Here is a 27,776-nt window from a genome sequence, read left to right as displayed (position 1 = left end):
ATACTTATTACTTACAAACAAAAAATAGAACCTGCTAATTATATACTGACGAAATCCGGTTTTCTAGTTCAAACACGTACTGGCCCACATACAGTCTTAAATTTCACGGTCATTCAGTTGTGTTTAATGACGCCCCTTAATTCAAAAGGTAATAATGCTCGTTCAGGTTACTAATTCACAGCCTGAGAGGAAGTTATTTTCTCGTGAGACAACTGTAATGAACAATTTCAGCGTAGTCAGCTCTCACGCCCATGTGTGATACGCGTTCATGAATCTATCAGACTTTGGATATTATTTAGTCAGGATATTCTCCTTTGTTCGGATCGCATGTAACGGGCGTTACACTTGCTGGTGTAACACTGGGGACAAATTTAATGAAATAAATTGTTTCCAGTTTAACGTTTAATCACCAACTGGACCATAATCCCCAATTTCAGAATATATTTAAGACATATAAAACCATAACACAACGGTTCCATAGAGGGGAAACTGTTGTCATGAAATTAATCGTTATTCAGCGACGATTTTGTTGGCTACGGAATGCAATATGAACGCTCACGGGCTGACACACAAAGATTCAAATGTTCGCAGAATAATCGAAGGGGACATGCACCATTTTCTGTTAACGGTTGAGTTGTCAAAACTGGCTTGTGATTCGCAGCAAAAAGAAGCGCGAAATTTAATTTCGGGTCATGAGGAAGGGGGGGAATCGTGACTGGACAAAGAACAAGGTCGGCTCCATCTCAACCCTGTTAAATTACAACAAAATTATCGCTAGCGAGAAATACGTAATGCTTCCGAGAAGTGACTTTAGAGACTATAGAAAATTCATAACACGAAAAACTGAACTAACTCCCACTGACAATCACTTTGCAAGCGCGCACGGAAGCGATACTTCTTACTCACCCGACATCAGAGTAACGAAATCCTAGCTGTGCACAAAATCCAGCCTGCCTCGCCTCCGTCCACAGATCCTGAAAAAACTTGAGGGGGCGAACTGAGCAATTGGTAAGACAAACGTTTCGTTAGTACCGGGTGCCTTCTCCAGTCAGAAGACAGAATTAGACAAGATATCTGTAAGGTGCGGAAACTGGAAGTTGACCGAAGTAATGAAAAGTGTGTGATCCACACAAGTACTGAAAGGACTCCGTTAACCGTAAAATTTCGGATACAAAATCACACAACTGTAAAGACTGTCACGTGAATTAAATGCCTAAGACCTACAACTACGAACACTTAAATTGGGACAATTACGACGATAGTGTTGTCGAGAATGCAAAGCAAAACAGCATTTTGATGGCAGAACACTTAAAAGATTCACCACGTCTGCTAAAAATTACTGCCTACACTATGTTTGTCCTTCCTCTGTTAGAGAATTGCTACACAATATGGCAACCTTACCAGAACTACCGGAGAATATCGAAAAATTTCGAAGAGCAGCTCATTTTGTACACTCATGTTAAGAAAAACAGAACACCTCGAACGACTATAGATAGGACGTTCATATTCACAGGACATGTACTTTAGTATGTTCAACAGAAATGATTAGCATTTGGCCGGCCGAAGTGGCCGTGCGGTTAAAGGCGCTGCAGTCTGGAACCGCAAGACCGCTACGGTCGCCGGTTCGAATCCTGCCTCGGGCATGATTGTTTGTGATGTCCTTAGGTTAGTAGGTTAGTTAGGTTTAACTAGTTCTAAGTTCTAGGGGACTAATGACCTCAGCAGTTGAGTCCCATAGTGCTCAGAGCCATTTGAACCATTTTTGATTAGCATTTGATTCACCGCGGTTCAGCATTTGCCCTGTTGCCTATAAGGCATAGGGTCCATCATGGGCCCTGACAACTTGTTCCATGCGTGATGGCATCGAAGCGTATAAGGCGCGATTGGCGTCCTGTGATATAGCCATCCACGTGGCATTCGGCTGGTTCCAAAGCTTACCTGTGGTGGTTGGCATAGGTCACAGCTCTGTACCCGTCCTTTCAAAATATCCTACACCTTTTCGAATGGCGACAAGCCTTCTGATCTAGCGGGCCAGGGCAAAAGGCTGTCATTCAGTGACACCGAGAAAGCACGTGTTCGTGCGGCAACATTTGGTCGTGCATTGTCTTGCTGAAAATGGTGTCTGGGGTGTCGTGCAGAAAGGGTAAGGCTAAGTGTCGCAGGATGTCGTGCTCGGAGGCCACACTCATCACATTGTCCTAGACACGCGGCAGCTGTCATTTGCGGTAGTACCCAATGGCACCCAAAAGCGTAAGGCCATGAGTAAGCCACATTCGTCTTGTTCAAATGTCGTCATTTAATTCCAATCCCCCAATGTGACGATCATTTTCAAACAAACACAACACAGATTCGTCCGAAAACAATGTCCGATGCTATTCCTGTTCCCAGTGACGTCATTCCATACGCCATTGTAGTCTAGCTTGCTTCTGCACAGTCGTCCAAGATAAGGCGGAGATGTGTAGGACGTGCAGGTAACCTATGCCATAATAGGTGGGCATAGACTGTCACACCTGATAGTGTACGATGTGTTAAACTGTTCCATTGTCGCGCCAAACCGAGGACGACGCAGATCTGTCCTGCAGTGCCTTTCGGATGAGGTGTCGATCTTCTCGGTTTGGGGGGGGGGGGGGGTGGTTCTCGTGGTGTGTGGTGTGCCGGCCGCTGTGGTAGAGTGGTTATAGGCGCTTCAGTCCAGAGCCACGCAGCTGCTACGGTCGCAGGTTTGAATCCTGCCTCGGGCATGGATGTGTGTGATGTCCTTAGGTCAGTTAGGTTTAAGTAGTTCTACTTCTAGGGGACTGATGACCTCAGATGTTAAGTTCCATAGTGCTTAGAGCCATTTCAACCATCTGAGTGGTGCGAACTGACCCATCTCGTCGTTTTCTACGGCCTTCAGTGAACTATTCGCCACACACCCATTGCACTGTCGAAGTACTTCGTCCCACACGAGACACAATTTTCCGGACTGATACATCATTTCCTCTCATACCAATAATGCTTCCTCTTTCAAACTCACTGATTTGATGGTACGGTTCGCGCATACGCCTGTGAGGCATCCCGTACGTCTGATAAAGTCACACTGTTTCATTACTTGCAGTTTATAGCGACAGCGACAGTCTCAGGCAAATGGGTATCGACGTTGACCTAGAATCCCTTAGGCCAACTTGGTTCAGATGCTAATCATATCTGCGTTTCATGCTCATGTACATCTCCTGTGACGTTGACCTAGAATCCCTTAGGCCAACTTGGTTCAGATGCTAATCATTTCTGCATTTCATACTCATGTACATCTCCTGTGAACATGAACGTCCTATCTCTAGTTGTTCAAGGTGTTTTGTTTTCTATGAACATCCGTATATTATCGCGAAATAAGGAAAACAATGTCATGGATATGATACACGAGGTGGGGTCGACACATTAAAACCGAGGCGTTTTTCGTTGCGGCGAGATCTCCAAACCTGGTGCTGTTGGATAGTGCAATGGTAGAGGAATAGTGTGAAAGAAGTTAATGAAACCCCTGCCTGACATTTATGTGTGAATTGCAGATGTAGGATAAACAACGTTTGGTACCTTTGCCCAAGATTTCCCATCGGTTCAACTTGTAAAATTTGCACATGCGCATGCGTCTGAGGGAACAGAATGCGAGGGCATGCATTAAGAAAGCCCTGGAAGATGAACGCCCAGCCACTCTGGCACCCCAAGCCTACTTCGGAAAATTTAACTCAACGGCTGTTCCCAGGCTCAGCAGAACTGAACCAAGAAGTCCACATCCACGTTCGGGGAAGATGGCGAGAGGTACACGTTGTGCCGAGTATCAGATACAAAAGAAAGGAAATTAAAATATGCAGAGAAAAGGTCCCCTGCAGCACTTGGTAAGGTTGCAAAATGACGTGAAAAATGGACTCACTGCCACCTTTCAAGAGAGATTATTGATGTAGTGGACATAAATGTCAGAAAAGAATTTTCTGTTCATTTATGTACAAAGCAGATTTAAATATATCAATAGAAAGATATCTCAAGCAGCGCACTTTATCTTCGTTAGTGCCTTGTAAAAGTACTGTAGAGCAACTTCACAGACATGCACGATGTATTAACTGCACAAAAACGTGATGCTGGGGTCTTAGCTACTTCAGATAGTCTAACCACATGTTGGTAAATAAAATCCGGGGATGTTAACAACAACTTCACAATAAATTTATTGTCAGAAATTTAAAAACCGTGACAGCATTCGGCAACAAAGCAGTAGAAATAAAAATTGTATCCAAAATATAGAACTTGATCTTGCTGATGAACAAAATGGTGTCACGAGGCAAGTATAAAAATATTTAGACATCTCTTTCTATTATAGGTATTTACACGTAATGAAAACAATATTGAAACTAGAATCAGTTTTGCTCAACTGCCTTCCTGATACAAGGACTAACAGGTGTAATTACTAAATGAAAATGTGTTGAAATATTAATGTGCAGCCCAATTACGTTAATTGTCGACATGTAACTGTTTATTAACCGCTAAAATGCTTTGTACGCGGAAAGTAACTGGTACTTTCAACATCACAGGGAGATATCGCAAATAGGATTGATTTGCTGGCCGTGGTGACCGAGCAGTTCTAGGCGCTTCAGTACGGAACCGAGCGACTGCTACGGTCGCAGGTTAGAATCATGCCTCGGGCATGGATGTGTGTGATGTACTTAGGTTAGTTAGGTTTAAGTAGTTCTAAGCTCTAGGGGACTGATGACCTCAGATGTTAAGTTCCATAGTGCTCAGAGCCATTTGAACCATTTGAACCAGGATTGATGTAATACGAAAATAACGAGAGCAAATGACAGTTTATCGCAGTCTGTCAGCATTAAATTTAAAATCAAAGCACTTCCGAATTTTTTCTTCTGCTGTACTTCATGTATTAGGGCTTGCTGTTACAGAGCTCATTCTCCCTCGGTCTCCCAGGCTTCTTAGAGCTACTAGATTACAATTTCTTACATTGTGAGGTTGATTGCGAGAAGTTCACTCCATTTTACTCTGGTGCTTTAATTCCTATTCCGTACTTTAAAAAAAATTATTCTTTCCTAATGTAGCTGTTTCTTAATCTGCCTACTATGGTACAACATTTTTCAACCCGGAGAAATCACACCTCAGCTGCCTGGGTCTTACTTTATTGTGGTTTGTAAATAGCCCGGGACTCACTTCCGTAGAGAAGTGTACGGAAGGCTAACAAATTATAAAAGTCTATCTGTCCTATCTCATGTGTCTTGCTTATTGTGTACATGCTTATTGTTCCAAATATATTTTGTAAATACCTTTCCTTTAAAAGCCGTTCAAAATGGTTCAAATGGCTCTGAGCACTATGGGACTTAACATCGGATGTCATTATTCCTTCGAACTTAGAACTACTTAAACCTAACTAACCTAAGGACATCACACACATCCATGCCAGAGGCAGGATTCGAACCTGCGACCGTAGCGGTCGCCCGTTCCAGACTGAAGCGCCTAGAACCGCTCGGCCACTCTGGCTGGCTTAAAAGCCGTTATTTGCGTTTTCCTTATGGACATTTTATTTACAAGACAAAATTCTTTTGCTGATTTTCTGATGAAACTGTGACATCATTTCTATCTAAATGCAAACCAGAGTAGTTTGTTTGCCTATTGTAATACATACATGGAATTTCGTTTTCCGTTTGCGCAGTAAATCGTATTAAAAAGCATGGGCGTTGTGTTTCACCCTTGTCTGTTGGTGAATACAAACAGCTATCACCATTTAATACATAGCGATGCCTCGACAAGAATTACAGCTGATGTAAAAGGACGTTAAGTATCTTTACATACTTCATAGACTCCCCATGGTTATATGGACAACATCTAAGCGACAAGCCATTTCAGACCTTACGTTCTGCTGTATATGTGGAACCAATGACGCGAGCACATTTGAAATTTGAAGGACTGTTCTTTCACATAACGCCATAAAAAGAACTTCAGTTGGCCAAGAGTAGATAACGGCTTCATCATGTCGATTACAGCCGATCTAGCGGTTTTGAAGATGTTAGTTCAGCTTCGTCACCTTTGTATCCACTGTGTAGTGCTCATATTAAATAGATATCGCGTAAAAAGTAACATGTTGGAAGAAGTCAGAAGACCTACTGTGTGGGTGGACGACAGCAGTAGTGCCCTCGTGTCGAGCAGAGGGGTCACTACTCACCTGAAGACAGCGTCCTCTCTTGCTGAGCGAAGCATCACTGGGTAAGGTATCACGAATTTTGTTGGACTGTGAGTGGCTGAAACCCTCGAGACAGAAGCTCTCACGTGGTGTCAGGGGCACTTACCCACACGCCGTTGTTAAGTGCGTTTTATCAGAAACAGTCGGGTGGCGTCCATAGCTGAGCACAGTTTCAAAGTTGATGATCTAAGAGGAAATCTGTTCATTGCTCATATCGTCTACAATTCATGGTCACAGTTGACAAAGTGATGCATTCCATTAAACAGAGTTGGGCGGTCAAGCATACAGTCACCATATGATATCATAGTGAAGTACTGTTAACCTATCATAGATTTTATTATATAGATTATCTTTAACAGTGACACTGAATGCGTGATTATATACCGTGTTCTATATCGTTATTTTTCACGAGGGTCGAGTATGGATTTATAAGAGTGACACGTTCTGTAATACCTCGTGTGTAACTTCAACACTGCTACGTCAAGAATTACAGCACTCAGTAAAAAAATATCCGTCAGAACAAAGTTTGTGTACTCTATAGTGAAAGACAATACCGTATTTTCCTACGATCACCGCAGCTGCGGCACCACTTCATAAACGAAACCACAACCAAGCATTATCTCCTGCAGCGAGAGGGAAGTCTTTAGAAAGCGTGACGTGAGTTCCGTAGAAAAACTGCGAGGTGTACCTGATGCACTGCAACTCGAACTACAGCCCTCACTCGTATACTCAGGCTGATAGAACCAACCACCAGGCAAGGTTCTCACAGAGCGGAGGTCTTGTAACCAAGCTGGCGCAGCGATCATTTCTTCTATGTGTATGTAAGTTTCTTTTACGTGTCTACGCTATACTGTATAAATATATACGGTACGAGGGGTGTTTGAAAAGTCCGTGCTAAAATAAAAACTACATACACGTTTGGGGTGAACCTTTTTTATTTTTCGACATAGTCTCCTTTCAGATTTATACACTTCGTCCAGTGCTGTTCTAATTTGTTGATCCCTTCCGAATAATAGTAATTGTCTAAGTCTGCAAAATAGCTACTAGTTGTTGCAATCACCTCCTCGTTTGATTAAAATCCTTGCCCTGCCAGCCACTTCTTCAAATTGGTAACAAATAGCAGTCCGAGGGAGCCAAGTCTGGGGAATAGGAGTGATGCGAAACGAGTTGGAATCTTATTTCCATTAATTTTGGAACCACAACTGCTGAGGTGTGTGCTGGTGCATTGTTGTGACGGAAAAGGACTCTTTTGCTGTCCAATCGCCGGCGTTTTTCTTACAGCTCGGTTTTCAAACGATCCAATACCGATGAATAATATGCACCTGTAGTAGTTTTACCCTTTTCCAGATAGTCGATGAGGATTATCCCCTGCGAATCCCAAAAGACAGTCGCCATAACCTTTCTGGCCGAAGGAATGGTCTTCGCCTTTTTTGGTGCAGATTCTCCCTTGGTAATCCATTGTCTAGATTGTTGTTTGGTCTCAGGAGTGTAGTAATGTATCCATGTTTCATTCACAGTGACTAAACGACGCTTAAAGTCCAGCGGATTCTTCCTGAACAACTGCAGACCATCCTTGCAACACTTCACACGATTCCATTTTTTGTCAAGCGTGAGCAATCGCGGAACCCATTTTGCGGATAGCTTTCTCATGTCCAAATGTTTATGCAAAATATTATGTACCCGTTCATTCGAGATGCCCACAGCACTAGCAATCTCACGCACTTGAACTCTTCTGTCATCCATCACCATATCATAGATTTTATCAATGATTTCTGGAGTCGTAACCTCCACAGGGCGTCTAGAACGTTCAGCATGACTTGTGCCCATATGGTCACACCGAAAATTTTGAAACCACTGATAAACTGTTCTAATAGAAGGTGCAGAGTCACCGTAATTTTTATCAAGGTTTTCTATAGTCTCCTGAGGTGTTTTTCATTTCATAAAGTAGTCTTTAATCACCACATGAAATAGTTTAACGTCCACTTTTTGACAATCACTCGACTTCCTTGATTCACACGAATGCCAAACACAAAGGAATAGACCAATATGGCTGAAACTTGGTGTGCGTTCTTTCCAAAGATGCTACTAACTAAACATGACCTCGAACCGTACCGGTGATGCCATCTCTCTGACTTCGCACGGACTTTTCAAACGCTCCTCGTATTTTAACGTTACTACTTGAGCTGTCGAAAAGTTCATGATCGATTTATCTCTGATTTATACGCATCACTCTAATAAACGTTTCGACCGACACAAACTACCTACAATGTAGTCTGTATCCGTCTAAACGTTTATTAGAATGACGTATATGTAGCGAAAACGTTATTAGCAAAAATCTCGAAACTTCCCTGACGGACTTACCTCAAATATTTACTCAGTACTGTAACAAATATTGTCAAGCAATATAGGTTATAAATTTTTTAAACAGCAATGTACAGTTTTGAAATTAAAACCGGCTGTCAGAAACAAAATGCTATGCTGTGAAATGTAATATTCTGTTTCCTTTCTCGGAGTAAGGTTCAAGTACAACAAGGCATTTAAACCATTAGACAAGCTCTTTTTCCACATGTATCCGTTGCCCTAATATATAAATTTAAACAAAAATGTTTTACACATCTATGTGCTCTTTTTTTTTATCTTCGTCGCATCCAGTTTTAACAGAAAACAGTGTTTGTATTTATTGCTCGTAGACATGATTAGAATACTATTACGAGACTAAATTGCCCGAAACTCTGTGATCCTAACCATTCAAAGATTACAGCTATGCGAAAACTTTTCATTTAGACTGCTATCCTCACATATAAATCAGAGCGAGAGATCTCTCGTACCCCATATATTAATGATCCCAACCTATTTACCCATTCGTTTTAAGCGACTTCAGTTTCGAGTCAATGTTTCGTTCACAATAACATACATTGAGGTGACAGCAATCATAGCATAGCGATATGCACATATACATATGGCGGTAGCATCGCGTACACGAGGTGAAAAAGGGCAGTGCATTGGAGGAGTTGTCATTTTTACTCATGCGATTCATGTGAAAGGATTTAGGGGTGATTATTGCCGCACGACGGGAATCAAAAGACTTTGAATGCAGAATTGTAGTTAAAGCTAGACGCATTGGACATTACATTTCGGAAATCGTGAAGAATTACTGCATTCCGAGATCCATAGTTTCAAGAGTGTGCTGAGAATACAAAATTTCAGGAATTACCTCTCACCATGAACAATGCAGTGGCCGCCGGTCTCACGTAACGCCCAAGAGCAGCGACGAGTACTAACAGACAAGCAACACTGCGTGAAATAACCGCGGAAATCAATGTGTGTCGTACGACTAACGCATCCTTTAGGACAGTATGGTGACATCTGGCGTTATTGGGCTATGGCAGTGACGACCGACGCGGTTCTCGTTGTCAACAGCTCGACATTTCTAGTAGTGCCTCCTCTGGGCTCGTGACCATATCGGTTGCATCCTACACGACTGGAAAACCGTGGCCTAGTGAGAAGAGCCCCAATTTCAGTTGGTAAGAGCTGCTGGGAGAGCCTGAGTGTGGCGCAGATACCACGATGCCATGAACTCCGCCTGTCAACAAGGCATCGTGCAAGCTGGCGGTGGCTCGAAACTGGTGTGGCCAGTGTTTACATGGAATACACTGGGTCTTCTGGTACAAGTGAACCTATCATTGTCTGATAATGATTCTTAATGACTATTTGGAGACCATTTACAGCCATTCAACGATGGAATTTTTGTGGACGACAATGCGCCGTGTCACCGTTTGCATTTGTTGACGACTGATATAAAGAACATTCTGGACATGCCTAGCGAGTGATCTGGCCACCCGTATCTCCCGGCTTGAATCCCGTCAAACATTTATGAGGCAAAATCGAGAGGCCAGTTCGGGCACAAAATCATGTGTGGACGTCTATAGAGGCTGCATGGCTCATTGTTTCTGCAGAGTACGAGGTGCATTCAAGTTCTAAGGCCTCCGACTTTTTTCCTAATTAGCTACTCACCCGAAATCGATGAAACTGGCGTTACTTCTCGACGTAATCGCCCTGCAGACGTACACATTTTTCACAACGCTGACGCCATGATTCCATGGCAGCGGCGAAGGCTTCTTTAGGAGTCTGTTTTGACCACTGGAAAATCGATGAGGCAATAGTAGCACGACTGGTGAATGTGCGGCCACGGAGAGTGTCTTTCACTGTTGTAAAAAGCCGAAAGTCACTAGGAGCCAGAGCAGGTGAGTAGGGAGCATGAGGAATCACTTCAAAGTTGTTATCACGAAGAAACTGTTGCGTAACGTTAGCTCGATATGCGTGTGCGTTGTCTTGGTGAAACAGCACACGCGCAGCCCTTCCCGGACGTTTTTGTTGCAGTGCAGGAAGGAATTTGTTCTTCAAAACATTTTCGTAGGATGCACCTGTTACAGTAGTGTCCTTTGGAACGCAATGGGTAAGGATTACGCCCTCGCTGTCCCAGAACATAGACACCATAATTTTTTCAGCACTGGCGGTTACCCGAAATTTTTTTGGTGGCGGTGAATCTATGTGCTTCCATTGAGCTGACTGGCGCTTTGTTTCTGGATTCAAAAATGGCATCCACGTCTCATCCATTGTCACAACCGACGAAAAGAAAGTCCCATTCATGTTGTCGCTACGCGGCAACATTGCTTTGCAACTGGCCACACGGGCAGCCATGTGGTCGACCGTCAGCATTTGTGGCACCCACCTGGATGACACTTTTCGCATTTTCATGCCGTCATGCAGGATTGTGTGCACAGAACCCACAGAAATGCCACCTCTGGAGGCGATCTGTTCAACAGCATTCGGCGATCCCCCAAAACAATTATCTCCACTTTCTCGTTCATGTCGTTAGACCAGATTGTGCGAGCCCGAGGTTATTTCAGTTTGTTATCACACAATGTTCTGCCTTCATTAAACTGTCGCACCGACGAACACACTTTCGACACATCCATAACTCCATCGCCACATGTCTCCTTCAACTGTCGATGAGTTTAAATTGCTTTCACACCACGCAAATTCAGAAAACGAATGATTGCACGCTGTTCAAGTAAGGAAAACGTCGCCATTTTATTTAAAACAGTTCTCATTCTCGCCGCTGGCGGTAAAATTCCATCTTCCATACGGTGCTGCCATCTCTGGGATGTATTGACAATGAACGCGGCCTCATTTTAAAACAATGCGCATGTTTCTATCTCTTTCCAGGCCGGAGAAAAAAAAATCGGAGGCCTTAGAACTTAAATGCACCTCGTACTTCCAAGGAGTTGTTCAGTCGACGCCACGTCGAGTTTCTGTACTAAGCCGGGCATAAGGAGGCGTGACGCCATATTTGGAGGTATCCCATGAGTTTTGTCGTCTCGGTGTAGAAGGCTATAGACCAGAGAGAGGAGGAAAGGAGAGGCGGACAGAGAAAATGGATAAGTAAATTGACGTAGTGAGGGGAAGGTGTAGATGGACAGAGAGAGTGGAGAGGAGGTGGAAGCCCATAGTGGTGACGAGGAGATGAACAGTGAGGGAGGAGGAAGTAATGGTCAGATAGAGGGAGGAGGAGGAGGAGGAGGAGGAAGAGTTGAATAAAGAGAAGGGCGGAAGAAACAGACAGAGAGGGGGTGAGGGGGGGAGAGAGTTTAGGAAATATATCCAGTTCCCATACAAACATTTACTGGATTTACAAATTCATTATATAACAAATATACTGACTTGAGGAGCACAGTGTGCTACGTTCCTCTTGTCTTACACAGAATGAACAAGAAGCATATGAACAAACTTTCAGAGGTTGTTCAGCCATACCTCCTGAGTATTTCTATATAAGGGACTAAATCATAACGTAAACATATAGCAATTACGACTTATTCGGCTTGTAACCGGTATCACTCTTGGTTCTGTGACAATATCTTCACACAAGTGATGTTGTCTGTAATATGTAATAACCAAAACTTACAACAGACTAAACAGAGTAACGCAGGAACCCTCAGAGGCAAAAGTACGGGGATGCCGTCACCGACGGTGCGGGAACAGGTCAATATAGCGATATTGTGCGACTCCTCTAATGTATTGAGTGAAATCGTATACGAGGTGGGCATCGGCCACCTCTCCGTTAGTGAAACTATCCACAGTACTAGCGTGTATCACTGTTAACGCTGTTAACACAAGTAACAGTGCCTGACAACAGAACACTAGACAGGACCTTGCAGCACTGTATGCAAACTTGATGACAATAAGGTAAGGAGGATATTACTATTGCCTTCAGCAGGCATTTGAGTGAGTGGGAACCACTCACAGCGCAAACCGTCGACATTTGCACTGTTGTGCTCCGTTTTCAGTGCAACATAGATGCAACGCTAATTACAAACCAAAGGAAATGCAATAACTTTATTACGAGCCGCCTGAGACTGTCGGCCCCTTACACCAAAGATATCCGTGAACAGTCTAATATTGTCGGTGGAGTTTTGGCCCACCCTGTATGCTGATGAACAGGATTCCTTACTTCGGTACTCCACGAGAATGTTATTTACATTTAACCTCTGTTTCTGACCATTTCAACACACACGTCGTACTTCTACAATGTATCAGCATATTAAGCATAATCTCTACCGCAGATTATCCGTTTGTAGTGTCTAGATTCCCGTTATTTCCTAGAGTGACTGGACTCATAACAAGCATTAGAATCATGTACTGAATTGTAAGTTACTTATTAACCTATATGTATATATCGTGGAATTGCTCTCTGTACTGGACACAATAAGATTTTTCACAATATATTTTATACTTACTTAATATTAGAAGGGATTCAGGTGAGTTGTACTGGAAAAATCAGTCTGTAGTGTTTTTATGAGCGGAATATGCAGGTGAGTTACTGTTGCTGTTTACACGTCGTCTGTCAGCCTCATTATGTCCGGAGATGTAAGCGGGAAAATGCATCCACGGGCTTTCAGATGCATCACCCATTGTCTGTGTGCCTTTGTCTGATTAATATGAAATGCCGAGCTGTACCGAAAATAAAAGCTCCGTAGAGGGGCGCACCGCACCGCGATGTTTATTTCGTTTCCTGCCATGCATATTTTATATCACAGATTGAAGCGTTCTGTGGCTGTAATGTTGTCGTTAATTCCACTAAAACTTGTCCCCAAAGCTAAGTCGCTGCAGAACCTAGTCCACGCACTTCACCAACACATAATTCCACGCAGTTCTGTGACGAATATAATACCGCGAAATTTATTTAAAATACAGAAACTACCGGGTGATGAAAAAGTCAGTAACAATTTGAAAACTTAATAAACCACGGAATAATGTAGATAGAGAGGTAAAAATTGACACACTTGCTTGGAATGACATGGGGTCTTATTAGAACAAAAAAAACACCCCATATTTCTAGACGCGTGAAAGATCTTTTGCGCGCGTCGTTTGGTGATGATCGTGTACTCAGCCGCCACTTTCGTCATGCTTGGCCTCCCAGGTCCCAAGACCTCAGTCCGTGCGATTATAGGCTTTGGGGTTACCTGAAGTCGCAAGTGTATCGTGATCGACCGACATCTCTAGGGATGCTGAAAGACAACATCCGACGCCAATGCCTCACCATAACTCCGGACATGCTTTACAGTGCTTTTCACAACATTATTCCTCGACTATAGCTATTGTTGAGGAATGATGTTGGACATATTGAGCATTTCCTGCAAAGAACATCATCTTTGCTTTGTCTTACTTTGTTATGCCAATTATTGCCATTCTGATCAGATGAAGCGCCATCTGTCGCACATTTTTTGAACGTTTGTATTTTTTTGGTTCTAATAAAACCCCATGACATTCCAAGCACGTGTGTCAATTTGTACGTCTCTATCTACATTATTCCGTGGTTTACTTAGTTTTCAAATTTATATTGACTTTTTGATCACCCGGTATTTTGGCTAGAAGCCAGATTGTCGGTTCTTGTTCGTTGCGTGAAATCTTCAAGATACTGCAAAAGCGACAGGAGTGTCTGTGTGAACATATGACATTAAATAAGAATAGATTTACTTTAATACTACTTTCACTAGAAATTTCTATATTACTTGGTAATATTTGAGCCGCTGAGAACCAAAGAGGTCTAAGTAAAAAAAAAAAAATTTGTTTTTGAGTTATACCACTCAGTTTACTCACAGCGCACGGAAATTTGTTACGGAGAAGTAATAAAAGGATAACTCCCACTGGAGCTACTTCAGAGCTCCAAATGCATTCTTCCTTTCATGTCAAAGTGAAGTGTGTTCGTGGAATAGGGGTGTAAGTCAAGTGTCAGGACCACGAGATCTTTTTGTTCTGTGTTGTTTGGCACCTTTATTTACACTCTAAAATAAGAAAGGCAATGTCACTGTGCTGTTAAGTATTAGCATTGTTTTCGTTCATTAGATTTGTAATATCGAAATGTTATTAAAGCAGAAATTGTCTTTATACGATAAGTTCGCACTCCATGTTGTAGTCTATGTTAAAGCCTACACGAATCAAGCAGTGATGTCTCACATTAAATAGATGAACCATAAAACATGCCCTTTAAACAATGCTGTGCATCCCTCCGGTGCACCAAGCTTCTCCTCGACACGTTGATCCTTCGCCAGAGGAAGATGATGTGGACGGTGAAATCGAGTATACAGACGTGCTCCATTATACAGCCTCTTGAAATATGAGAACAACCAGAATTACATTTTAAGAAATTTGACATTTAGAAACAACAATTTATTTATAATCCGTAGATGAACGCACTCCTGAAATATTATGCAGATCAAGTTGGAAGCGGTCTAGTAATTACAACAATAATGCAGTTATTTTAACTCAATTTATGAGAGAAAAGTGCACAGTACGAACATAAAGTGCAGATTCACATTTATTGTATCACTCTATGTTTATGTTTTATAAATAAATTTCAATAATGGAGATTAAAATACAGCATATTCCTTCTTAGGTATTACACTTCACCGAAACGTTTATAAGAAGAGTGGTACAACTCTTGATTTATTCCACTTTACCTTCCACTAGGAATAAATTTCTGCGAGGAGAGGTGGTATTCCAGCTGTTAGGGACTATAAAAAGGAATTTAAGGTACAAATAAAAAATTTCAATAGTAAACGTAATTACAATATTTCATTTGTACATTTCATCAAATGAATCATGAATAATTGTAATGCATGAATTTACATTAAACGAAACCAAGACCTTTCATTTCCCAAAAGCGGGAAAAATTGAGTTATACCACTTTGACTCTCAGCAGCTCATTTATGTTTATATAAATTAGTAACCTCATCATAAGTTGTAATTGCGTGGTAATTCCCAAAATGATTGTACCAAGGCGTACGCATTGAGGACTCTCCAAACGTGTGGCTTTTGCCACAGCTTAAAATGAAAGCGGTATTTGGATGTTTCAGGTTACGAAATCTTAATAGTCCTCTTCATGATAAACGCACCAAAAAATTTGTAAAATTTGCAAATCTTTTATTGTGTATTTCGAGATGTTACTCAACTTTGTTAAGCTTCTAAAGAAAGAAAAGTGAAGATTCTTTTCTTGATAGCTGCGCAGCAAAACCCGTCAGCACACTGAACGCAGCTCACTCAAATAAACATTTTCTCGCCAATGGAAAGGTTATGTGATCCATCTCCAGATTTCACACGAAGATACAGTCACTTACTCCAGCTTACGAAGAATCATACCCGAAATAAAACTTTAGAATTTAGTTTAAAGCGCATGAGAACTACGGGAAAGTGCTCAAGGCACTGTGCTGGAATTGGGCGGGAGCCAAAGTACATAGAGCAGAAAGGAAGATCAATCCGCCGTGAACGCTCTCATAGGTCAGCGATGTGTTACGCTCTCTGACACTTGGTGGGGATGCGGTCTCGTAGTCGCTAGCGTGAGTCGCAGGCAGCAACGCTATTTTTGATGTCGTTCATTTTCATTCGACTTTCAGCGCTTCTTTTCAAGACACTTAAAATGTTTGTAATACTCCAAAATGAACCATAATCAGTAATAGTACTGATGACAACACTTGCCAATATCCAAAGCTTGCTGCAGATGATCTTCACTCAAGGGTTAAGCACTGTGACGTGACCGAGCCTAATACATGTGTGTGCGATAACAGGGAATATCGAGCTGTTCACACAAAACCGAATAACAAGTCTGTATAAAAATCGATCGTTGAGTAGCTTGTGAATAACATTTCACTGAATACACATGCAACGTTTGTGTAATCAAGTTAACTAAATTATAAATATACTGAATTAATAAAACCATTTTCATAGATATTTGGGAAACTTTGTAATATTTCAATACCATTTCGTGTAAAAAATTTAAACGTTTCCACTAAACTTCAGCGAGGACTAAATTCTTTGATTTACATTTGTCCATCATATTACTTGCACTCAGCAGGAAAAGATTTTGTATGATGGCGTGTCAAGGAAACAATTACAAAGAGTACTTACGTTTTAACTGTTGACGAAGAGTTTTGCGGAACCTTTCGTGAAACGTATTTTGTGAGCGAATCGTCTACAAATTTTGCATACATAGTATTCAATGAAGAAACTGTTGTATTTAGTTGTTAGCAGATCATCAGCTCGACATACCTGGTAATACAAGAGCAATTTTTTTAACATCCTAGCTGTCAGAAAAGTCAAAAATGTTCTAATTGCAACATTTAGCTACAGTATCCTGCTACTTCTCCACACACTCGCCGCTCCGACTTGGAAATACCCTTGTTGTAGAAGGCAAACGCTTGTGATTTCTGCCAATTCCCTGCACTGGTCTGCAGCTCATAGCCAGCGCGTCATATGAGCAAAGAGGCTGGTTAGCGGGTGATCACTTACCATCCAAAATACTCCAGGAGCGTATATGAGACGTGGGACACACGCTCCATGATACTTCAACTCAATAAATACGAGGTAATAATTACCAACCAAACACAAACATTCGCTTGTTATTTCCAACGGATTTTATTCAACAATTGCATGCCAACAGCAAACTGCTGTTACCTATGAATAATATACATAATTGCCCTAGAATTTGAAACATTTCTAAAGAGACAAAATTTACATGGGCGTCAAAGCCCACCCTAATAATAAATAATTTTAAAACCTTCTTTACATAAATCTTAAGAACCATACAAACAACAAATGGTTTACTGAGAAAAACTTCCACAGAAGTAGGCCACATTTTAAGATATAAGAGCAGAAACATCTCACAATTTCTTCTTCTGAACGAGATATTAAATATCCAGTACAACGAAAGGCATCTTTCAGGTATTACAAAATTTTAGTGACAAGTAATGACACACCAGAGGTGTGCGAAAAGGACAACTCAGATCGACCATGAATGAAAGCTGAAACGAACTGTAAAGAAGGAAAGACGGATGTCTCGGCGTCACCAGGAACAAATAATAAATTACTCAACTTAAATCCGCCGAAGAACTGGAGTCTACTGATAAACACAGTGACCGCGCTATCGGTTACATTTCAAACTGGCCGCCGCCAAGGCGTCGTCCCCCGGTTGAACGACCAGCTACAACGGTCGACGTGCACCTCTGATTGCACCACTGAAACTACAGCATAAAACCACACAGCAACTGGGCAATATCCAGATAACACAATCCTTAAAAGAATTGAAAAATTTCAAAACAGGAATACGGCCACAAGGGACCCACAAGCCATCTACATTCAGAATTAAGCACTTTAAATATCAGAACTATTTTGTCATTAATAATATGTGCCGACCGGTTTATTAGTACTAGAGCAGGAAGTGATAATATACTAAAATATATAAGAAGCTGGTCATAGTGTTAAATCACGCACTCGTAAATTAACTGAAAATAGAACCACAGAGCCGATTAATAATATTATATATGCTGAGGGAATTGGATTAGGAAATGAGACACTTAAAGTAGTAAAGGAGTTTTGCTATTTGGGGAGCAAAATAACTGATGATGGTCGAAGTAGAGAGGATATAAAATGTAGACTGGCAATGGCAAGGAAAGCGTTTCTGAAGAAGAAAAATTTGTTAACTTCGAGTATAGATTTAAGTGTCAGGAAATCGTTTCTGAAAGTATTTGTATGGAGTGTAGCCGTGTATGGAAGTGAAACATGGACGATAAATAGTTTAGACAAGAAGAGAATAGAAGCTTTCGAAATGTGGTGCTACAGAAGAATGCTGAAGATTAGATGGGTACATCATATAACTAATGAGGAGGTATTGAATAGAATTGGGGAGAAGAGGAGTTTGTGGCACAACTTGACTAGAAGAAGGGATCGATTGGTAGGACATGTTCTGAGGCATCAAGGGATCACCAATTTAGTACTGGAGGGCAGCGTGGAGGCTAACAATCGCAGATTCAGAAGGATGTAGGCTGCAGTAGGTACTGGGAGATGAAGAAGCTTGCACACGATAGAATAGCATGGAGAGCTGCATGAAACCAGTCTCAGGACTGAAGACCACAACAACAACAACAACATATATTTCATAAACACATACTTCGTAATTATAGTGCGACAGGACTCTAGCACACAATAAATTTTTCCATCATTAAGCTCCTGCCTGTTTACCTCTGAACACATTATCTAAATACCAGCAGACAGCCAGAAAATCGAACCTGTGGTTATTTCCGAGTGCACAGACACGCACTTAGATGTATACTTGTTGCCTATATCCGAAGTGCGTCCAAAACAAGCAAATCTCATTCACACAGGTAACCAACAACCGTTCACTAAGTTGTTCACCGGTAGTCAATACGAAACAGATAACATGGGCGTCCAAACACTGGGAGAGCCGTTAACTGTAAACAGCACGAAATTCAATATCCATATATACAGAAGGACTTTCAGAACCTGAATAATTCCCACCGTTTGATCTGTTGCGTATACGGTTGCAGGCTGATGCATTCCAAAGTCACTTTCACATGCTCACATCGTTTAGCAGCACAGACGAGACCATCGCCTTTTCACTGAAGTCAGTACACACTCGCCGACCGCAGGCACGTGACAGAAAATGGCAGAGCATGCGCAAATAGCGACCGCCGACACCCAGACTGCACACCGGAGCGCCAACCAACCGACCAAAACCCGCCCTCTCCCTACAGCGTTGTGCTCTTAAATAGCCGAAAAGCGACCAAAGAGGATAACGGCGGTCACGTGATACCGAGTCGATCGTGAAGATCTTAAATAAATACAAACAAGAGAATGGCGCCAACGGCGCCGTGTATCAGTCTACGTGCCACCTACAGAGTGTGGCCGAGATATCCGAGCCCGCATCTCGTGGTCGTGCGGTAGCGTTCTCGCTTCCCACGCCCGGGTTCCCGGGTTCGATTCCCGGCGGGGTCAGGGATTTTCTCTGCCTCGTGATGGCTGGGTGTTGTGTGCTGTCCTTAGGTTAGTTAGGTTTAAGTAGTTCTAAGTTCTAGGGGACTTATGACCACAGCAGTTGAGTCCCATAGTGCTCGGAGCCATTCGAGATATCCCACGAAGAAGGAAACGCATGATACTTACGTTATTCGGGAAGCAAGGAATCAGCAGGAACTTAAATCAGTACAATGAGAAGCATCTTTTACGTATTACAAAATTTCAGTGACAACTAATGACACACCAGAGGTGTGCGAAAAGTGCAACTCAGATGGAGCATGAATGAAAGCTGAAAGGAGCACTAGACTTTTCACCTACTCACTTTGTTCTCAGAACTGAAAAGTGCGACGTTATGCAGAGACGGGCATACTACTGACCTTGCGAAACACGTCTGTGCCGAACTTCACCAGGTTTTCACTGCCTCTTTAATTTCGCTATCGGGTACTGGTTAAAAAAAACCTATAGCTCTCGCAGTTCATCTTTGTACAGCGAAATCCAGAGGCCAAAGTAACATTCCTGTAAAGATGACAGAGATGTACGCTTCAAAACAATTAGCTGAGAAAATATTAACATTTAGTAAAGGGAGCATGCTATTCCACTACACATCTTTCTAAAAGATAACAAAAATCAGTTTAGTGGACATGACAACATTGTATAGCCGTTACTGAATTGGCGTGTTATAGCACTAAACTATGGGGACTGTTTTACTGTTTAACATACTACTTTAGTTCAGGCGTATTACGAGAACTTGCCTCGTGATGGTGACGCAGAACATATAGCTAGAATCTGATGAAGACATCGGATGAAACAGACTACCTCATTTTCCCAACGACAGCTTCTTCGCATACAATTTATTTCTTTTCATCTAAAACCTAACGTGTCTTACAGTTCTTGATGTGACATGTACACATTATTTTCTTTTAATAATCTTAAGCAGGAAACACTTTCTAATATTTTGCTACTTTATGTTTATTTGTTTCGAACTCGGATATCGTAGTAAACCACTTAGGTGAAGTATAGATAAGTCCATCATCCGAAGAAAACCTTAGCCAGTTCTGTTTTGTTGTTAATTCTGCTTCGACATGACACTTTCCTGTTGGAGTTTCAAATGAACTGTCGATGTTTTCGCTCTTGCATACGATGTATCTCTCAAGGTATTTTGAGATCTACTGAAATACGCTTCATCACCAAGATCTTCATCCTTTATACAATCGTAACGTCCCTTGTCAGTTGTTTTGATCTCCAATTAATTTGAAATAAAATTCTCCATTTCTCCTACAGTTTCATCAGCATAGCTTTGAAAGGCATAAAATAGACCTCTGTTCTAGCCAATGAAAGCGCCAAGATACAAAAGGTATAGTCTCCTACTGCCTGTCAGTATTGCTACGCGAACTCTGTTCTTCACTTCCAAAGAAGGAGGTTATTGTGTAACAAACTAAGACCACACATCTTAGGGAACAAATTTTCAAGGCAGCCTCGAATCTGCCCGGAAGTCATGATGTAGGTTGCCCTCCATCTTTCGCATCCACTGATTCGGTAGGAAGCGGATGAAGTGAGTGGTAAGGTGCTGGCAACATGATGTCCACAAACGTAATTTAACACCATTTATTGCAGCATTAATTAATGTAAACTTCAACAAAACCATACAGGATTAATCAAGAGCCGGCCGCTGTGGCCGAGTGGTTCTAGGAACACCAATTCGGAACCGCGCTGCTTCTACGGTCGCAGGTTCGAATCCTGCCTCGGCATGAATGTGTGTGACGTCCTTAGGTTATTTAGGTTTAAGTACTTCTAAGTCTAGGGGAATGATGACCTCAGATGTTAAGTCCCACAGTGCTTGGCGCCATTTGATCCAATTAATCAAGATGGAAAATTTAAAACAATTACTATGGGTACGTTTCAGTGCCTGTTTTGTTATGAAATATGGTACAGTGCATCGTACTTCTGAACTACAAAGGCACTGCTATATCGTACTTATCCGCTGACACCGGGCAAGCGGCTTTCAAATACAATGTCTCAACCGTACTGAAATATGCATTATGGATGTATGATTGCAGGTTGTAGACAAACAGTTATTGCCATATTGAAGTTAGGATCTGGCTGTAGCGCGTGCTTGGATAGTCTAATGGTAAGGCGGCCTCAGTATGCGAGAGATCCGGTTTCGAGTCCAAGGCCCCAATTTTCGTTGTTACGATTCCGTTATACAGCTGGTGGTTGTCCATATTCGCAACTGCGAATACATTTCATGCATTACTGTATGGCCTGTATCAAAACTGAAATCTTGGAAGCAATTATTATACAAATCATTTTGAGAAATGTTACTTACAGTGTTAAAGTACAGATTCAAGAAAACCATTTTCCTCCATCATTCACCGTCATACAACTCTATCGCTACATCGATTGACTTTTAATGAGTTTTAAATAGAGTGCCATGACAATTAAGCATATTCCGATACAAGCTAACACAAAAAAGAAGTCGGCATGTGCAGCTACACCGCTGCTGCCATAGCCCCAAGGTCCGTATCGAAGCTCTGACAGAAATAAAATAAAAATTAGCAATTCAACTGAGAGGTGATTAAGTTTACACAACTATTACAAGTAACAGTTAACTGTTACATCGGCCAGCGGCCAGTTGCAGAACCGAAAGAAAGAATTTCCAGGACAAATAATCATTGTTAAGACAAATTTTGAATTTACTTACTTAACGTAATGTCACTTCAAGCAATCAGTGCAATAGACGAGTAACAGTGCTAACAATCTCTTACAACAAACGGCCTAAGCGACTTTTATATAAGGAGGTAAACAATCAATGACCTACACCTGTTTACACTATTTAAGGGAAACAATACAGTACAACAATTTTTGGAGGCACCAACTAAACGAGAGTCATAACACTGGTTACCTCAAGCAGAAAGATGTCAGAGGCAGTTTTCAATCACGTAACTGATTACTCTCAGTAAAAGCCAGCTGCCAGTTTTATGTCTCATAAAAGTAAGTGACCCCATCTGGTAAGTAACACCAGGACCGTTCACAGCCATAAAGTAACAGATCACTGGTATTGACGCGGTCTTTACGATTACAGCATGTAATGGGGGCTAACACAAGATCCAGAAATCTGAGATATTATTTACAGCCCACAGCCTTTTAAATGAAAGGGGCATAATAATAGGTGAACAGATCAGATGGAGGACAACGTGCTTCAATGCACGCAAGTAACTGCGTCGACAGTAAACATTTAATAATAATAACTATTGAAGGGCACCTGCATATGAAAACACAGCCCCTGAGGATCACACATTTTACTTATGTAAATCAGCAGATCAGTAATTTATCTTACAACTTAAGGACTACCCTCAACGTGCAACATTGAATAACAATAAATCTTACCGATGCATTCAGCTTTTGAGGCATCGGCACCCGCAAAAGACAAATAGCTAAACGTCAGTCAGCAAGACCATTGCTTTAAGATCTGCACAGTTGCTACAAACTGTGCCATTCAAGGTTTTGATGGTTCAGAAATTTAACGCCGTGGCTGCCTGAAACGTACGACACGAATTACACACAAGAAGGAGGCAACTCAAAACTACTGGTAACTGACAGTACCAAACGGTACCACCGCTGCATACGTATGCACACAATATTATTGCCTAGTACAATTCCGAGAATAGTGTAACAGCAAAACAATTTAATAACTGTTGAAACGCCATTAAGGCACACAGCTTCAGAATTGAATGTATACAATTATGACACCATGTGAAATGAATGCTGAATCATTCTAAAGCTACAGATCTGCCATTTACCAGAAAGTGCAGTGGTGAACGAATCCACAGTACATCCGCTCAACCGACTTTATCTCGAACTTGAGAGCCCCCCAATAGACCGCATAGTCCCCAGTCTCGGCTGCCGTTATCGCCGCTGCCCAGCCGAACGGATAAACAGCCACTGCCACGGTCTTGCACTCGCAGTCCCGCGCCGCCTCAGCTGTCTACTCTCGTAGCGTACCTCCGCTCTTACTCCTACCGCCCTCATTCAGCCGTCGCAGCCAAACTGAAATCTCGTTGTCCACCAACTATAATGATCTCTCGCGAACGACCATACACCACAGATAATCCAGCGTGCCTCTATAACGAAACTACCCTCCAAAGAGATCTGATGCAGCTGGTGCGCAGCTTTCTTCAATTTTCTGGACAGAAAGCCTGGTGCACCGTCGTTGACCAATACTTAATGAGACCCAAATATAACCCCATAAAACTGATGAAGGCATCTATTACTAATAACACGTAACGATTTCCCTGCCCCGTCCGTGGCAGAGGTAGTCAATAAAAATTTTGTCCACCAGGTGCTCTGCCCAATCCAGGTTACGTTCACCTGCTCTAACATTGTAGTTCGGTTTAGGTTTTATGCGCTCCTCACATTATTTAACCAATTTACGCACGTTTCCATTCATTGTAGGCAACGTCAGACTTCCCTTAATGTTAGTTACTGTCTTGCATATTCCCAAATGGCCACCACATTGTGAGTGGTGAACAAAATGAAAACCAAGAGCAATCAGTTCTTTGGCCAAACAGTTCTTATCCTTGTTATCTTGACGGGTCCAGAAGCAAAGCAGCCCGTGGTTCATGAGACAACCAGGCACCATTCTTCCCACTTTCTTTAATTGGTGCAACTGGGTTTCCTCATCTTGCCTCTCGCCTAAACTCTCAAACCATTCTGGTGTCTCTCCTAAAACCGTTCCAGCCACCAACGGACATTCCTCATCTTGTTTTTCTCCCTCCAACCTGGAACTTCCTGCTTAATGCCTCAACCACTATCAGTTCCTCTTACATGCAGACGAACCTAAATGCTACCGAGCGAGGTGGCGCAGTGGTTAGCACACTGGACTCGCATTCGGGAGGACGACGGTTCAATCCCGCGTCCGGCCATCCTGATTTAGGTTTTCCGTGATTTCCCTAGATCGTACCAGGCCAATGCCGGGATGGTTCCTTTGAAAGGGCACGGCCGACTTCCTTTCCCATCCTTCCCTAATCCGAGCTTGTGCTCCGTCTCTAATGACCTCGTTGTCGACGGGACGTTAAACACCAATATCCTCCTCCTCCCAAATGCTGAAATTCAAACAGCCGATCTAGCAATCCAGTCCGTTTTCCTAAGCCCCACCAGAACCAAGGTCAGCGCCTGATTATCCATCTCCAACGGAAATGATTAGTGTTCTAAATAAAACCTGGAACTTTCCAAACCAAACAGTACGGCTAGAACCTCCAATTCGTAAACATAGTTCCGCTAGCGATAAGGCCCCTGAAGCAAACACGGGCAGTCTATGTTCCCCCTTTCTCGACTGGCAGCTGCGCAGTGGTCATACCGAAATTAGAGGTACTGGTGTGAAGGACAAATTTTTTATCAAAGTCCGGTGCTGCCAGTACCAGCACATTGCCTAAAGTAGCCTTTAAAGCGTCAAATAATGACTGCTGTGCCTCACCCTACTGGAGTCTTTCACCCTTCCACGTCCGATGGTGGAACAGAGCTGCAAGGTGAGCGAAGTCTGGGACGAATTATCGAAAGAAATCGATCATAATGTGTGGGGTGACATCTCTCTGATCTCCTGGCTGTCAGAAGTTAGTAGTTGTCCGTATATATGAAATATTATCAACTTCATAGATAATATTTCATATATACGGACAACTACTTCGTATCGTATTCGTGCAGCATGTAGTATACATGACAGCTACAGATTATTGTAGCTTACTCTTTTTGTTTCAATAAAGACAAGTTGCTGCTCAATAACACATCGTCTGACGCCACAGTCTTTGCCATTCCACTTCGCAACAACTTCGTTGGAAAGAAGCCTGCTGCCACATCTTTGCACTGGCGTTTGTCCTCACCATGGCAACCACTAGTTCGACTATCGACTTTACAACAACTTCAGTGAAAAACGCCAGCTGCTTCATCTTTGCAACGGCGTCTAACTTCACCATAGCAACCAGTGGTTCCAAATGGTTCACTGACAGGCCTTGAGAGGGCAACCCATGTACTGTCAAACCGAAGTTCATTTTCCTACATATTTAAATATTATTAACGCTTCTTAGTTGACAATAGCTGTTTAATAAGCGAAGTTTAGTGTGTATTTATTTTTAATTCTTGACAATGTTCTTTTAACTAAGAAATTTTAAATTGTAATTCGACTTATAACTCATTGGTTAATAATGACATCATGCAGTCAGAAGTGGGTGGAGCCTCCATTATATATAGTAAGACGTGCACTGGTTTCTCCAGTAGTGTTTCTCCAACAGAAAGAGGTTCCTACTCAATGGTAATTCAACGTTTTATAGCTTTATAACTTTATGTATTTTCTTTAATTTATGTAGCCCTCTAATTAGAGCTTTGTATACAGCTTGTAGGTCTGAAGATGACCACAGTAGTGGTCGAAACCAGTCACCTTGTTAAATAAATCGTGATCAAGACTGTTTTTAATAGTAATTATTTATAAGACATTGATCACTGCTGTTTCCATAACGCATTCAAAAGTAATACATCCGTTAACACTGATGTGACCGTCAGATTTCGTGGAAGGTTTTCTGTTAAAAGTCTTCGTAAATATCATATCGACAAGCAGGGAGATGTTGACATCAGTAAAATAATTTCTTAATAATTTCATCAATAATTGTAGACTGAAAGAAAGACACATACTGTCCTCGTCTTCTTTAAAGGATTGGAGGGTAGGAAACATCTGAGTGGATCACACACCGAGGCGTGTCCACAATTTAGATTTTCTCGCTCCCACGTTGCATGTACAGCAACAACATACACCCCGACTTCTACAAGTTCGGTTATGCTTATCTGCTACTAATTAGCTGCTTCCATTTGTTTAAAAATTTGTAATATGGTATTATGGTTGCATGAACACTTACGTGTGTCGAAAGAGCAGGGGATCATTGGGAAAAGAGCCAACCTTCGAATGCCCTTTGGTGTCATATTACACCTGATGCAGTTGTCATATTCAAGATCAACGGCAACACACGTCAAGGTCAAAACAGGGAAGGAAAAGGGGAGAGGAAGACCAATACGAGTCAATCTCCATCCTGACCCCCATTTTCCGTACGCCCAATATTCCTCATTCGAGGTCTGTGTTATGCTATGGAAAGATGGCTATTTTTGCCCTGAATTTATAAAACCGTCGTTATTATCAGACTATTAAGGGGATGCCCTACAATGCTACCTGAGAAGGGAATTATTATTCCGCTCATACACTTTTATTATGTGTAATATGGCGCATGGCATGCTTAAATATACCGTATGGATGACAAAAGACATGTGACGTGTATAAACAAAAATAAAAATGGAGTATATTCAAACGCCTACACATAAATACACTAACGAATCATGTATCATGTATACACCTGCTGTGCATTCGATCTCACTTGCATGATTTTCTCAGAAGCGGGATACACTGCCCTAACTACGACGTAAACATATCGCGATTTTTCTGCTCCCATTGTACCTGAACACACGTCGCGCAGCGCTCCTGCGGACTTCAAAGAGACGTGTCGGGCATGCGCCAACCTTGACAAGTGTGTAACACCTGATGTGCTGTACAAAGCAGGACGCTGAATAGATATAAGGCCTCTGCACACTACGTCTCCCTGCACATCTGTTGCAGTGCCTCAGTGAGAAGAAAAAAATTATGCTATATTAAAAATAGAAAGTAGATCAAAACCATAACATCGTATAAAATATTTTTAAACATTTCTACAATATATATTAAGAGCTATCGATAAACCGCCCACCTAATTATATGAAAACTTTCATAGTCTAAACATGTCATGCAATTAATGTTCTTCGTGATCACTTACAGATTAAACGAGACAACCTGTAAATGCGTCAGCGTGGTGACGGTGTCGGATCGTGAGTTTTACCCAGTGGCGGTGTTCGAAAATCCATGATTAGTAACGTTGAAGCAATATCATCCCTAGAAGAGTAGAATCATCTCTGTAGTGTCTCAATGGAGACTGCTACTTTATTCTATAGAAACATTTTCCCTCATGGATAGTAGGTGATGATACTACCACAGCAGGAGAACTTCCACTGACGTTTAACCTATTTAATGAGAGAAACTGAACTCGTGTATAAGAGCGCTCTTTTGAGAATTTAATGTATTGCAGTTCTGCAACTGAACATACTCTGGACTGTCAGTAGAGCTGTCAACCAT

Source organism: Schistocerca nitens, chromosome 6, assembly GCF_023898315.1.
Source record: "Schistocerca nitens isolate TAMUIC-IGC-003100 chromosome 6, iqSchNite1.1, whole genome shotgun sequence".
NCBI lineage: Eukaryota > Metazoa > Arthropoda > Insecta > Orthoptera > Acrididae > Schistocerca > Schistocerca nitens.
Note: the sequence above shows the minus strand (reverse complement) of the source record.